The sequence below is a fragment of the Myxocyprinus asiaticus genome, chromosome 13, assembly GCF_019703515.2.
Source record: "Myxocyprinus asiaticus isolate MX2 ecotype Aquarium Trade chromosome 13, UBuf_Myxa_2, whole genome shotgun sequence".
NCBI lineage: Eukaryota > Metazoa > Chordata > Actinopteri > Cypriniformes > Catostomidae > Myxocyprinus > Myxocyprinus asiaticus.
This window is the reverse complement of record NC_059356.1, coordinates 13,261,182-13,274,202: the sequence shown is the minus strand read 5'-3', so window position 1 is coordinate 13,274,202 and position 13,021 is coordinate 13,261,182. Positions and strand designations below refer to the sequence as shown.

General features: G+C 36.3%; 1 protein-coding gene across 1 annotated transcript in view; it reads left to right on the top strand.

The window, feature by feature from the left end:
* Positions 1 to 8,647: 8,647 nt before the first annotated feature.
* The window catches only part of LOC127450650 (cdc42 effector protein 4-like), a 31,314-nt gene continuing 26,940 nt past the window's right edge, over positions 8,648 to 13,021 (top strand). Inside the window, exon 1 of the mRNA XM_051714921.1 lies at positions 8,648 to 8,863. The gene's annotated coding sequence lies outside the window, so the exon portion shown is untranslated. The remainder of the gene's footprint in view (positions 8,864 to 13,021) is intronic.

Below are 13,021 nucleotides of genomic sequence, written 5' to 3'. Positions count from 1 at the left end.
AGGCAATGCTTTTTGTACGTCTTAATTTTAGACTGGACTGCTCTGCATTTTACAATAAACTCTTGAAAGACAAGCGCACACTGAGAAAAATTGCTGCCAGCGAAAAGTACAAGGTGACAACAGTTACAGATGCGGATGCACCTTCTACCATGCATTGATCTGTGCCTAGGTAAGGATACATCAATTAAATTTTTGCTGGGAGGGGGCTGTCCCATTTTTCACAAGCAGGAATCTGGTCACCCTACTTATGTGTATGTCAGCAAATGCTTAATTTATTTATAATCAATTGGTTTTATACTCTTAACTTAAGAAGAGAAACAGTAGTCTTATGTGGAAACTATTTTAAAGGACTTTAAACGACAATATGATGAACATCATTCACAATTTCTGTCTTGTTCTCTGTGAGGTGAATATCACTGTACAAAACTTGATTAATTATATTGGACCAAGGCATGGTTCGTATTGAAAATAAATTACTCTATTTTTCGGTGTTTTTGTTGATCTCTTGCTTTGGCTTTTGAAAATGCAGCAAACAGACATTGTTGACCTTAGTGAAACTGGCCATTAAAGTGCTAGGCAATGAAGCGCAAAAGCGAGAGCCTACTTTTTCAGCAATCTGGGTTCTGGAAGAAATGTAACTGTTTATTTTAACCATAAGGATTTCAAAGGCCAAGCCAACCAGCTCCAGCATGAATTACAACATTTGATTCATTCAAAACAAAACAAAAATTGTAATAATCAGAAAAAAATACAAAGTTGATATTAAATCATTCATGATGATACAAAATAAAACTATTCACTGTAATTTATTGAATAGATAAAATATGACATATATGAAGTGTATTGCAAAATATTGCAAATATATGCAAATATGAAAGTAGTTTGAGAATGTAGCGATACTTAATTATGTCATTCGCAATGCAGTTTTCTTTTAGTGACAATTTCTCTGATTGGTGGATCTCTATTCAGGATTATGGGTAGTGTAGTTCTCTGGGAAGTCAGAAATTAAACATTTATAACATTTGAAATCTTACGACTTATGGCTTCAACAGATCAACAATCTTGGAACTCATGGACATTTTGAAAGGTTTATATATTATGATAAATTAGTTTCTCTGTGGAGAATATTAATAAATGTTTACTTCAGGAACCCAACAGTTGCACTCTAGTCTAGTTTGTGTTTACAGCAATAGTTCACTGAAAAATGAAAATTCTCTCATCATTTACTCACCCTCATGCCATCTCAGGTGTGTATGACTTTCTTTCTTCTGCAGTACACAAATGAAGATTTTTAGAAGAATATTTCAGCTCTGTAGGTCCATACAATGCAAGTGAATGGTGACCAAAGCTTTGTAGCTCCAAAAAGCACAAAAAACATAAAAGTAATCCATATGTTATCCAGTGGTTAAATCCATATTTTCAGAGGAAATGGTGAGAGACAGATCAATATGTAAGTCTGTTTTTACTATAAGTTTTCCTCCCTGCCCAGTAGGTGGTGATGTGCACATTGAATGCGAACTGCCAAAAACAAAAGAAGAAGAACTCTTAGGACAGAAGAGCACTTAGCAAGGCTGTTTGAAAGTGGAGATTTATAGTAAAAATGGACTTAAATATTGATCTGTTTCACACTCACATCATATCGCTTCAGAAAGCATGGATTAAAACACTGGGTTTTTTGGGGGGGGGTTATGCCTTCATGTTCTTTTTGGAGCTTCAAGGTTTTGTCCACCATTCACCATTCACCTTATATGGACCTACAGAGCTGAGATATTTTTCAAATAATCTCTGTTTGTGTTCAGCAGAAGAAAGAAATTCATACACATCTGGGATGGCATAAGGGTGATTAAATGATGAGAGAATTTAAATTTTTGGGTGAAATATCCCTTTACGTTTTATTTCATCTCATCCTGAAAACAGCCTCATTTAATCCATGTCCCTGCTTGTTTTGACCTCTCCATAAAAAAGACAGCAGCTACAACAGAGAAAGATTTGGGCCAGATGAGAATGGGTAAGTGACTGTTGAGCCATTCAAGATGGAAGAGTTCGTCAGGGGTCCGACCAGTGATGTCACGAGAGAAATTAGAAATAATAACCAAGTACAGAGGAGGGGGCATGCCTGTAGAGTGTGCTACAAAGGCAAAACACATCTATACTTATACTGTACCTTTAAACCAGATAGAACATCCAGTGTCATCTCTGTATACAACAATAAATCATTCTGAGATAACACACATTAACACATTAAAGAAAGCATTGCATTACAGCTGATGGATCAATGAAAACCTGGGAATGGAGCCAAATTGGGAAATGACTTTCAATTATAACTTAAAGTCTTCCTCAATGTACTGTCTGTGACATTGTTAATCTAATTATGACCATGAAAGATTGTGAGAAATAATGTGCTCCATTCAAACCAGTTTATCATGGGGATGACTGCATCTTTTATTACAGTAGTTCTCAGCTGGTTTTGCTTCAAAAGACCCTGATTTTACATTGGAAAGTACCAGAACTGTTTCTCGTTCAAAAGTAAACAAAATCTCCAATATATTAAAAAATAAAACATGTTTATTTTTAATGTTTTTTTGGTTTTTATGGTTTTACTGTGACCGTTTTAGGGTCTTGATCCCCTGTTTAATTATATATTATACCGAGTGTACATAACAGTAACTCCAAGCCACAGATGGTTCAGGACCATCTTTACAAAAAAACACAAAGGAGTTTAAGGTGATAAATGACCTTACTGCTTGGCTTTTAAACACAGATTGTGATCTCACTGTTCTAACATGCCTTTCTTCTGAGCACACTGTGCCAAAGGCCTTTAACTGCAAGAGGATACTCCTCTTTAGGCTTATGTCAGAGGTGCAAATGACATATAATGGTCTTTTGCTAATTGATTTATGTGAATACACAAACAACAGTTAAACGCTGTCGGTACTGACTAGACTTTCAATGGCGTGATGACTAACAATTGTTCACTGTAAGATCCATATCAAATTAACTGCATTTCAAAGAGACATCCAAAGACCACTGGGAGGGTGGGCACAGTAACACACTAAACACCAAAGAATATATTACATTTTTTATATTTGTCACAGTTGTCTTTTAGCATGCAATGTTAAAACTGTTCTAGTTTTAATTGCTAAAAATCAACCATTCACTGTATAATTAAGCAGTGGCGGATCTAGACATTTTTTTATAGGGTGGCAAAGGGGTGGCTTGCAGACTATGAGGGGTAGCAACACTAAAACAAGTGCCCATGCATAGTTCTTATGGATTAAGGTAACAAGCTTCATTGCAACAAGTACTAGTTCATTAATAGTCATTATCAAATTATAAATGTCCATGAATTTGCAATACAACTGCATTTCCATAGGAACCACATAGTGACCATTTTGATACTGATTTGCCAACAAAAAAAAAAAAAAAAACATTTGTATAATAAAAAATAAGTAACACAATTTTATCTCTAGAGCACCAATTAGATAGACATTGTCTATTAAACACATCAACAAATTCTAAATGTTCTTTAGCTTGACATAACTGGCAATCTGGAATAAACATCACTACCTTTGTTAAGTGTACCCATGGATGGAAAATGCATGCATATCCCATGTTATTCTGCTAATAAAGTCCTGTAGGCCTATCATCTTTGTAACAGCTGGAATAATCAACTTGAAAGCGAAGATTAACACAAAGTTAGGTCTACATAAAAATAAACTGTACATAAAATTGTACTGTGGGGGGGGGGGGGGGGCAGTGCTGCAAAACTCATGAATATTAGTTATGTTATGCACAGTAAAAGATTCTTTTAAATTACCTGTTTCAATCAACAGTCATTCTTAATGATTAATTCAACCACCCAAATAAATATTTCACATAATATGGTAATTTTATGTCTACATCTGCCACTATCAGTCTTGGGATTTTGTTAGTCAACAGATGAATAAGTAGATCAGCACTTTGATTAAGAACATGACTGATTGGTCTAGTGGTTACTTTTTGCCTCTAGTTTTTTAGAGGTTTTGGATTCTAATTCGGCCAAATGTAACTCTTTATTTTAATGAAACAAGATTGCATCTGTATGTCAGTGGATGGGTGTTACACTTTGAAAATAAAATGCAATAAAAGATGCGGGGACATGAGAGTAGCGGAAACACAGACGCATTTATTGACAGTTCTGTATATGAAAGAACAGCGAACTCCGAAATCCAGACAGCGACAACCACAAACTCTCTGCTCCAGCAGCGGGAACCCAGAATATTCCTGAGGGCCTTTGAACGAGATGACACAGTTCACGAACAACCGTCTCCCATCACACAACCCAGCCATGAAACACTCAGATTAACCCCCATCAACAATCAGCTCATCTGGTTACCACACACACCAGAAAGTGATCAAGAGAGAGGGAGAGAAAGAGAAAAAGACAACACACACACATTCTCTACATACACACAAACAAAACAGCCAAGAAGGCCATCACAGTGGGGGACATGGAAAAGAGCACGAGCTGCGGCAAAACTGTTGACACTAAACGACACTGATAACAGCCCCAAAGAACACTTATCATAACATTCAAAATAACACATTCCAGCGCCGGATCGCCAGTCAAAACACACACACAGATGAAATAGAAACTCCTACTCAAGAACTGGAGATGTTTCATCTGGATTATACACATACCTAATGACAGCTATTCCAAAAAGTGGTGTGGACACGTCTCACCCATCTCAACCCATAACTGACAGCGATGTATCTAATAATCATTCAGTGAATACTTGGAAACAACTGAGAAATTAATCTTTTACCTCTTTTTTTTCCACGTATTTTTCCATGTGGTCATTGTAGTTGAGGAAATAAGCTCATCAACCCACGAGAGCCCAAACACTGTACACACACTGCAATAGTAGGTAGGCAATTGGTTGATGCTGTGATTGGCTGCTGCTGTAAACAATCACGGAATTGGTTGCTGCTGCAATCAATCAATGGATCTGTAGTCATTTGTGCATTCGGTGAGAGTTTAGGCACTTTGACATGAATAAAACCCAACACTATGTCAGAATCAACTATAATACACTTACATTTATATTTAATACATTTGGATACTTATGCTGGGGTGGCCGATGGGGTGGCAATGCTTTTTCTTAGGGTGGCATTTGCCACCCCATGCCACCCCGGTAGATCTGCCCCTGTAAATAAGTATACAAATAATATATAATATAATATTAATGTTCCAATATGTCCAATAGGTTAAATCTTAGGAAAATTTCGACTTTTATCGCGATTAAACTGCATGCTTTACCGAATGCATTTTTTACAAGGATCATTGCATCGATCTCAAAACGCTGGTGATCAGGAACCACCACAACAACAACAATTATGTCAGGGATTCACATCAATCTAAACTCCCCGCTGATCAAAATCCACCACCACCACAACAACAAACAATTGCAGTAAGTCATGGCATCACCTGTTTACATAGCTTCTTCTGTCAGCAGTGAGGGATTTACATGTGTTAAATGTAAAGAATTAGTCAAGCTGACAGAGAAGATATATATAAAGACAGGATTGGGAGGGTTACTTTTGGAATGTATTCCACTACAGATTACAGAATACATGCTGTAAAATGTAATTTGTAATGTATTCCATTAGATTGCTCAAGGTCAGTAACGTATTCTAAATACTTTGGATTACTTCTTCAGCACTGGTAGATTTTTTCACTTGTTTTGACTATAAAAACTCTGGCAGTACAGTAAGACAATATACACATGTTAAAAATACATCCTCTGAAAAACCTAAATATCTTATGCAGTGTTGTTTCTAAAACAAGATACATCAAACTGATCTTGTTTTAAGGATTTGTAGATATTTTTAAAGGAAAACAATACAAAAATTATTATCAAGAATACGATTTTTGCCCTACTATCAAAGGTCTTACTAGAAAAAAAGAAATTATGATCCAATGTGAATTTTCTTGATAATAAAAAATATGATCGTGCCTGGTAACATGTGCATGTAAAATGACTAGAAATAGCATTTTAGCTTAGCGTAAAGCTGACAATTTACACAAGGTTTATTTCTATTTCTTCTGCTCCAAACTTACTTCAAACTTACTTCTCTGTCTGCTCGTATGAATGTAACACATCATAAGAAAGTGTTTCACTGCTGTTCAAATACACTTTGGATCGCATCATTTATATGTTTAAATGTTTTCCATCTAAAAGGACTAAATATTAAATGAAACAAATGACAATAAAATTCAAAGTAATCTCTTCAGTAATCAAAATACTTTTTGAATGTAACTGTATTCTAATTACCAATGATTTAAATTGTAACTGTTGTGGAATACAGTTACTTGTATTTTGTATTTTAAATACGTAGTCCCCTTACATGTATTCTGATACTCCCCAACCCTGTATATAGACACGCATCCAAAAGCTAGTGGAGGTCAGTGAGAAAGAGAAGTCGGTAGATACTGTTTCGGATGTGGGTAGTGCAGCAAGCAAAACACACTTTGGTTCTGCCTGAAGAGCCCCCGCAGCAGGGCTGCGGCATACTTGCTCAACAAAGCGACACCACTCTCCCATTCCTGTTAGGATTTCCTATAGATTCTTCCCACTCAGTGATGCACCCACTGAGAAGCATGTTGAAAGTGCCCTTGTTATTGGTGACTCTATTGTAAAGAACATGGAAACAAAGACTCCAGCCATTACTGTTAAATGCATTTCGGGTGCCAGAGCATCTGAAAAAAGTAGATTAGTGTCACTGAATAGCTGGATGTCTGAGTGGTGTCTGGAGAATAGCATAGGATTCATAGACAATTGGAAGAGTTTTTGGGGAATATCTGACCTGCTAAAGAGAGACGGACTCCATCCCTCCAGGGAAGGTGCCGCTCTCCTCTATATTAATTTGGCTCATAGTCTTAATAGTGATAGTATTTGACTAACTGGGGCCCAGGTCAGGAAGCAGACAAACTGGTTGATCCGAACATCTGCTAGCTGCCTTGAGATGTCACACAGCTCACATAAACTACAACACATAGAGAATGAATCACCTAGATATAATATAGAGACTGTGTCTGTTCCCCAAACTACCGAACACAAAACCCTCATTAAGTTATTTAGATAATGTTTTATTGATTTTAAACTGAAGATAAACATCATATAAAGGTAGGGCTACTAAACATTAAATCGCTTTCATCCAAATCACTAATTGTAAATGAAATTATTACAGATCATGGTTTGGATTCGCTCTGTTGGACTGAAACCTGATTTAAAACAGATGACTATATTAGTTTAAATGAGCCTTCTCCCTCACTTATTGTTATAAACATGAGCCTCATCTGAAGGGTCGAGGAGGAGGTGTTGCTACAATTTACAGTGATATTATTAGTGTTACTCAAAGGTCAGGATATAAGTTTAATTCTTTTGAACAGATAATGCTTAATGTGACATCGTCAAATATAAATAAAAAATCTTTGTCGTCTTTTGTTCTTGCAACAGTCAGTGGAGTATAGACCACTAGGGCCATATTCTGAATTCCTTAGAGAATTTGCTGATTTTCTGTCAGATCTAGTAGTTGCAGGGATAAAGCTTTAATCATCGGTGACGTCAACATCCACATGGATAACAAAAATGATACACTGGCATTAGCATTTATCGATATTCTCAACTCTGTTGGGGTTAGACAAAATGTGACATGCCCAACCCATCACCAAAATCATACGCTGGATCTAATTTTGTCATATGGAATTGATGTTGACAATATAGAAATTCTGCCACAGAGTGATGATATCTCAGATCATTACCTCGTCTCTTGGATGCTGCGCTTAGCAAAGGTCACTCAATCTATGCAACATTACTGTCCAGGTAGAACTATTCTTTTAACTACTAAAGATAGCTTCACTACTAATCTTCCAGATTTGTCTCAAATACTCAGTATGTTCAGAAGAACTTGATGTTGTCACAGAAAATATGGATACAGTCTTCTGTAGCACCCTAGATAGTGTGCCCCCCCCCCCCTCGATTAATGAAAGTTAAATAGAAAAATCCCACACCATGGTACAATGATCACACTTATGCTCTCAAGAGAGCAGCTCGGAAAATGGAGCATAAGTGGATGATCTGCTTCAAAGTCAACACTGTGAGAAAGAGCAAAATGATTAATAGGTGAAAAGCGTCAATGCCCATCGTTTGCTGACGCATTTTTGTTTGCTGTTTACAAAGTATGCAGCTGTCACAGAGACTGGTTAGATATCTCAGGACACTTATTTCATTGATATCTTTAAAGAAGTAGGACATTTTTTTGCATACTTTTCCATGAATAAAAATTGCTTACTGCACCTTTAATATATAAATTAAACTGTGCTTTAGAATTTAAATAATATAGCATTACTTTAATTTCTTACAGTAATTTAAATTACATTTTTGCATTATTGTAATAAGAATAGGGGTGGACATAATTTAAATATTTCATTCAATTTAATAATGATATTACTGGTAAAGTTTAAAGTGACAAAAGCACCACAAATCAGTGTGGTGATTGTAATGAGTGTACTGCCTCTTTAAGCGTAGTGTGAAGGGGACGTGTTTAACAAGCCTAAGGGGCGGAGTTTAATAGATGATTGCACAGAGCGTTGCGTTCACAGCAGAGCTAGAAACAGGAAGGATGCGGGTGGCTGTTTGAGGACTCATAGGTTGTGTGCATTGTCGCAATCGAGAGATACACGTCTTACCTATAAAGAAACATCACAAAAGAGTACAGGGGAAATGTTGACATGTAAGAGCAGAAACTGCAAGCCTTTTTAAAACCACACGGGAGATAAACTCACCAGCTTCTCAGTGCATGGATCACAAGATTTAATACAGTAAGTGTATAAATCACTCCGTTGAGACAGGAATATTATAATAGGCCTAGTACGTCATTAAAAACTGTATGAATTCTACTTATTTTAATGCTATTTTGACATTGGGTGGGATGTAAATTTGTCTTGTTCTGTGATTAAATCAATTGTATCATTCATAATGTATTTGTAGCAAAGGGTTAGGTCACTAACAGTTCATTTTTTTTAGCCTGTTGTAAATAACTTATTAGTAACACACCTTCAGCAGACTTCCATCAGTCTTCAAACCCATGGTCGAATAGGGAGTGTCACTGTCTCTCCATGGAAAGCAGCTCATCATCTTGTGAATGGACTATATTATTCTGTTCCCAATACGAATCAAATAATTCAAAACTGTCATGTCCATGCATTATACATACATCTGCATTAAAACATGTCCATTCAGCTAACAGAAGCGCTTCCAGGCTGTGCATTCATTTATTTCTATGAATATCCATCATGAAGCCCCACATGCTCAGCTGGATCATTGTTCTCTTTTTATTTATCTGTCGCGCGCTCTGCTTATACGTTTCAGAGTCAAATGGTTTTATTTATTTATTTATTTATTGCACCCTCTTGTTCCTTATGAAGAGGTCAGATTTGCTCCATAAAGTGCAAATGTAGCCACAGCCCTTGCGAAACCCTTGTTCTTGGGTCGCTTCTCGTTGGCTGTACCAATGTCCATGTGAATAGGCTAACTGTTATGAAATAGTGTCGTAGAAAGTGCAATTTCTTGGTACGGCTTTAAAATGCAGTGTTTATGAATGGGTCAGAGAGACTAGGACTGTCAGGTTTAAACAGAGTGGGAATTGGAATGGTGCTCTTGGCAATGGATGAGTGAGGTGAACTTGAATGCCCTGACCACGTTTGTAAGACCAATGTGAGTCTCAGGTGACTAACATATGTAACATGCAAAGAGTGCATGTTAAACTTGTGAACAAAAATATACAATAATGTTAGCATTACTTTTGAACTGAAGTTTGTGGTCATATTTTAAACAGTGTGAATTTCTGGCCTTTGTTTCATGCTTCTTACAAAAATGTTCCATGGAAACCAGAATTTATGCCCATATAGTTACTTTAGCTGTGATACAATGAAACATGCTCTTAAAGGAGTAGTTCACCCAAAAATGAAAATCTTCTCGTCATTTACTCACCCTCATGCTATCCGAGATGTGTTTGACTTTCTTTCTTCTGCAGAACACAAATGAAGATTTTTAGAAGAATCTCTCAGCTCTGTCAATGCAAGTAAATGGTGACCAGAACTTTGAAGTTCCAAAAAGCATATAAAGGCAACATAAAAGCAATTCATTGGTTAAATCCATGTCTTCAGAAGTAATATGATAGGTGTAGGTGAGAAACAGATAAATATTTAAGTCCTTTTTTACTATCAATCTCCACTTTGTTTTTTGGTGATTCACATTCTTCGTGCATATCGCCACCTACTGGGCTATTGTGCAAATGTGATTTATTTATTGTTTTCCTTTGCTTTATACCTCCTTTTTTTCATATGCATGAAGAATGTGAGCAGGAGAAGAAGAACTCGGTCCAGTGAAAGTGTAGATTTATAGAAAAAAAATGACTTAAATATTGATCTGTTTCTCACCCACACCTATCATATTGCTTCAGAAGATATAGATTTGACCACTGGAGTCATATGGATTACTTTTATGCTGCCTTTATGTGCTTTTTGGTGCTTCAAAGTTTTGGTCACCATTCACTTAGATTATATGGACCTACAGAGCTGAAATATTCTTCTAAAAATCTTCATTTGTGTTCAGCAGAAGAAAGATAGTCACACACATCTGGGATGGCATGATGGTGAGTATTTGCAACTATTAATTTGAACAACATAACAGAAGATTCTAAAAGCTTATTTCAATGTTTGAAGGAGACTCCATATTAGTTTATTGTGATTTTACAGTAGTAACTGTAGTAACTATGATATTTTGATGTAAACTGTATTTACCCTAGGTATATTTTTTGTAAGGGGCCTAATCACCATATGAAATCATGATATGGAGCTCTGTGTATGTTTACACATGTGTGTCCACATGTGTATCAGTTGACAAATGTTCTCCCTGTTTTTTTTAGTTACAGAAGTTCAGCACCTGCTGGTCATCCTGGTACTCGGGATAATATGTTTCCCATTTTTGTGTTAATTACTCCCCACACAGTAAACAGACCACCAGAGCAGATGTGGAAGTTTATGTACTTACTACTCTGAAATGTTTTCTTTCTGGTTTTGGTTTACTTGAGTTTATTTCTCTTTATCGTTAATTTGATGATGTTAAGACAGCACGTCCTTCAGTTAACAAAACTTTGACCTGCATCCTTCTAAAAGTGATAGTATAATTGCATTATATAAGTGTAATTTTTTTGTATGTTAAAATACATTTTCCTATGACAATTTATGCAGAGAAAACGACAAGTTAGCCTTTCGTTGGTTGATGTTTCCTGAGAAGCGTAAACACTGTGGATTTGTCGCGGGTTTTAACATTGCTGTTTGTTTGAGCAGCCCGATTGAATTATAAAGTAAAATTACGCACTTCATCTATAAGGCCCTTGCCTCTTGTTTCTGTTAAAGTGTTCTCATTTGCACTCTGGAATAGTATGCCAAGAACCTCATTACGAAACTGTGTTCAACAGCTGCCTAGGGCCTTTTTCAAAAGTGTCTTAATTAGGAGATTGTTTTTGTCAGCTTCAAGGGCTTTTAATGCATGTACATTGTCGATTCGGTGTCGGACATGCCTTATTAAAAATGATATTTTAATAAATTCATAGATAAAATATATAGAATTAAATTTCCCTTGTACACAGCTCCCTATTATGTTATTTTTAAATGAACTGATTCTAGAGCAGTGGTTCTGGATTGGTTTTGGCTTCATTACCCAGATTTTACATTGGACATCAAGTGGCGACCGAATGCATTACCAAAATTGTTTATCTTACAAAATTTAATTTGAATGGTTTCTTGCTCTCTGCACCAATAATTCACTGCACAAAACACATGCACAAACTATGCCCTTGTTGCAAGTGAACCTGTATTTAATGTAGTCTTTGTATTTTCTTTTAACTTGCATAGTTTTCAAGGATGAGGGCATGTTGCATAACCTGTCCATGTTGGCATCTGCCTCATTTTTGCTAAGACAGATGAGTTTGGCCAAAATACTATAGAGTTTGATTGGACGCACATACTTTGATACCAACAGCAAACAATATTTATATTGTTAGTTACATTTTATTATTTGCATTTAGCATTGTTTTTCCCTGCTGTGACCCATTTTTGGGTCACGACCCACCATTTGAGGACCACTGGTCTAGAAGAGTGTTTTTGAGTTAGTATTTAATGTTTTTATTTGTTTCATTGTGGGAAAATAAGAACAATTGGTGTTACATGGATGATAATAGCTCTCCAGTAATAGCATAGAAGACCACACTATGGTTTTCATAGTGGAATTAGGTTATTTATCTTTTAGAGAGTGCTTTTGATAAAGCATTTCACCAGCCTTAACCTCGGCAGTTATGCATGTATGTGTGTGGCAAAATGTGTATCCAGCCTTTTTACGTTCCAGGAAATACCACATAAACTGCATTTTTCCCCAGAACAGAGCAGAGGAAGTAATAGTCAAGAGCTAAAGGCTGAAAAATGGCTGAAAGAGCTGTCGACGTGTAGCATGGAATCATCATACAAATACATACACTAACAAGAAGAGGATCTGTTAGAAATAGCATGCTCAGTGAAACACATTACACATTGAGATATCACATGACATTTATTTCACATGATACAATGGGCAGGGTAAAGCAATGTGAATTCAACCTTGTCCAAACCATATCACTCTTTGATCTACAGCCAATTTACTAACCGCTTTAAACTTTATGTAACCTCTTTCAGAACAAACACTGGAACATTAGACTCTTGTACTTACTGTGTAATGAGTTGTGCTTGTTAAGGCAGCCATCACTTTTATTATTGCTCATTAGTGGTGGTGACTTAGATTCATTTCAGTGACTCGATTCTATCAATTACGTTCACCAAAAAGAGTCGTTCATTGATTCGTTCATTGATCATTTCTTCAAGTTACGCCTTTGCACCTGTAGATAATGCCAAATTGACCGCCTTGAAAGTGAAAGCAGTCAT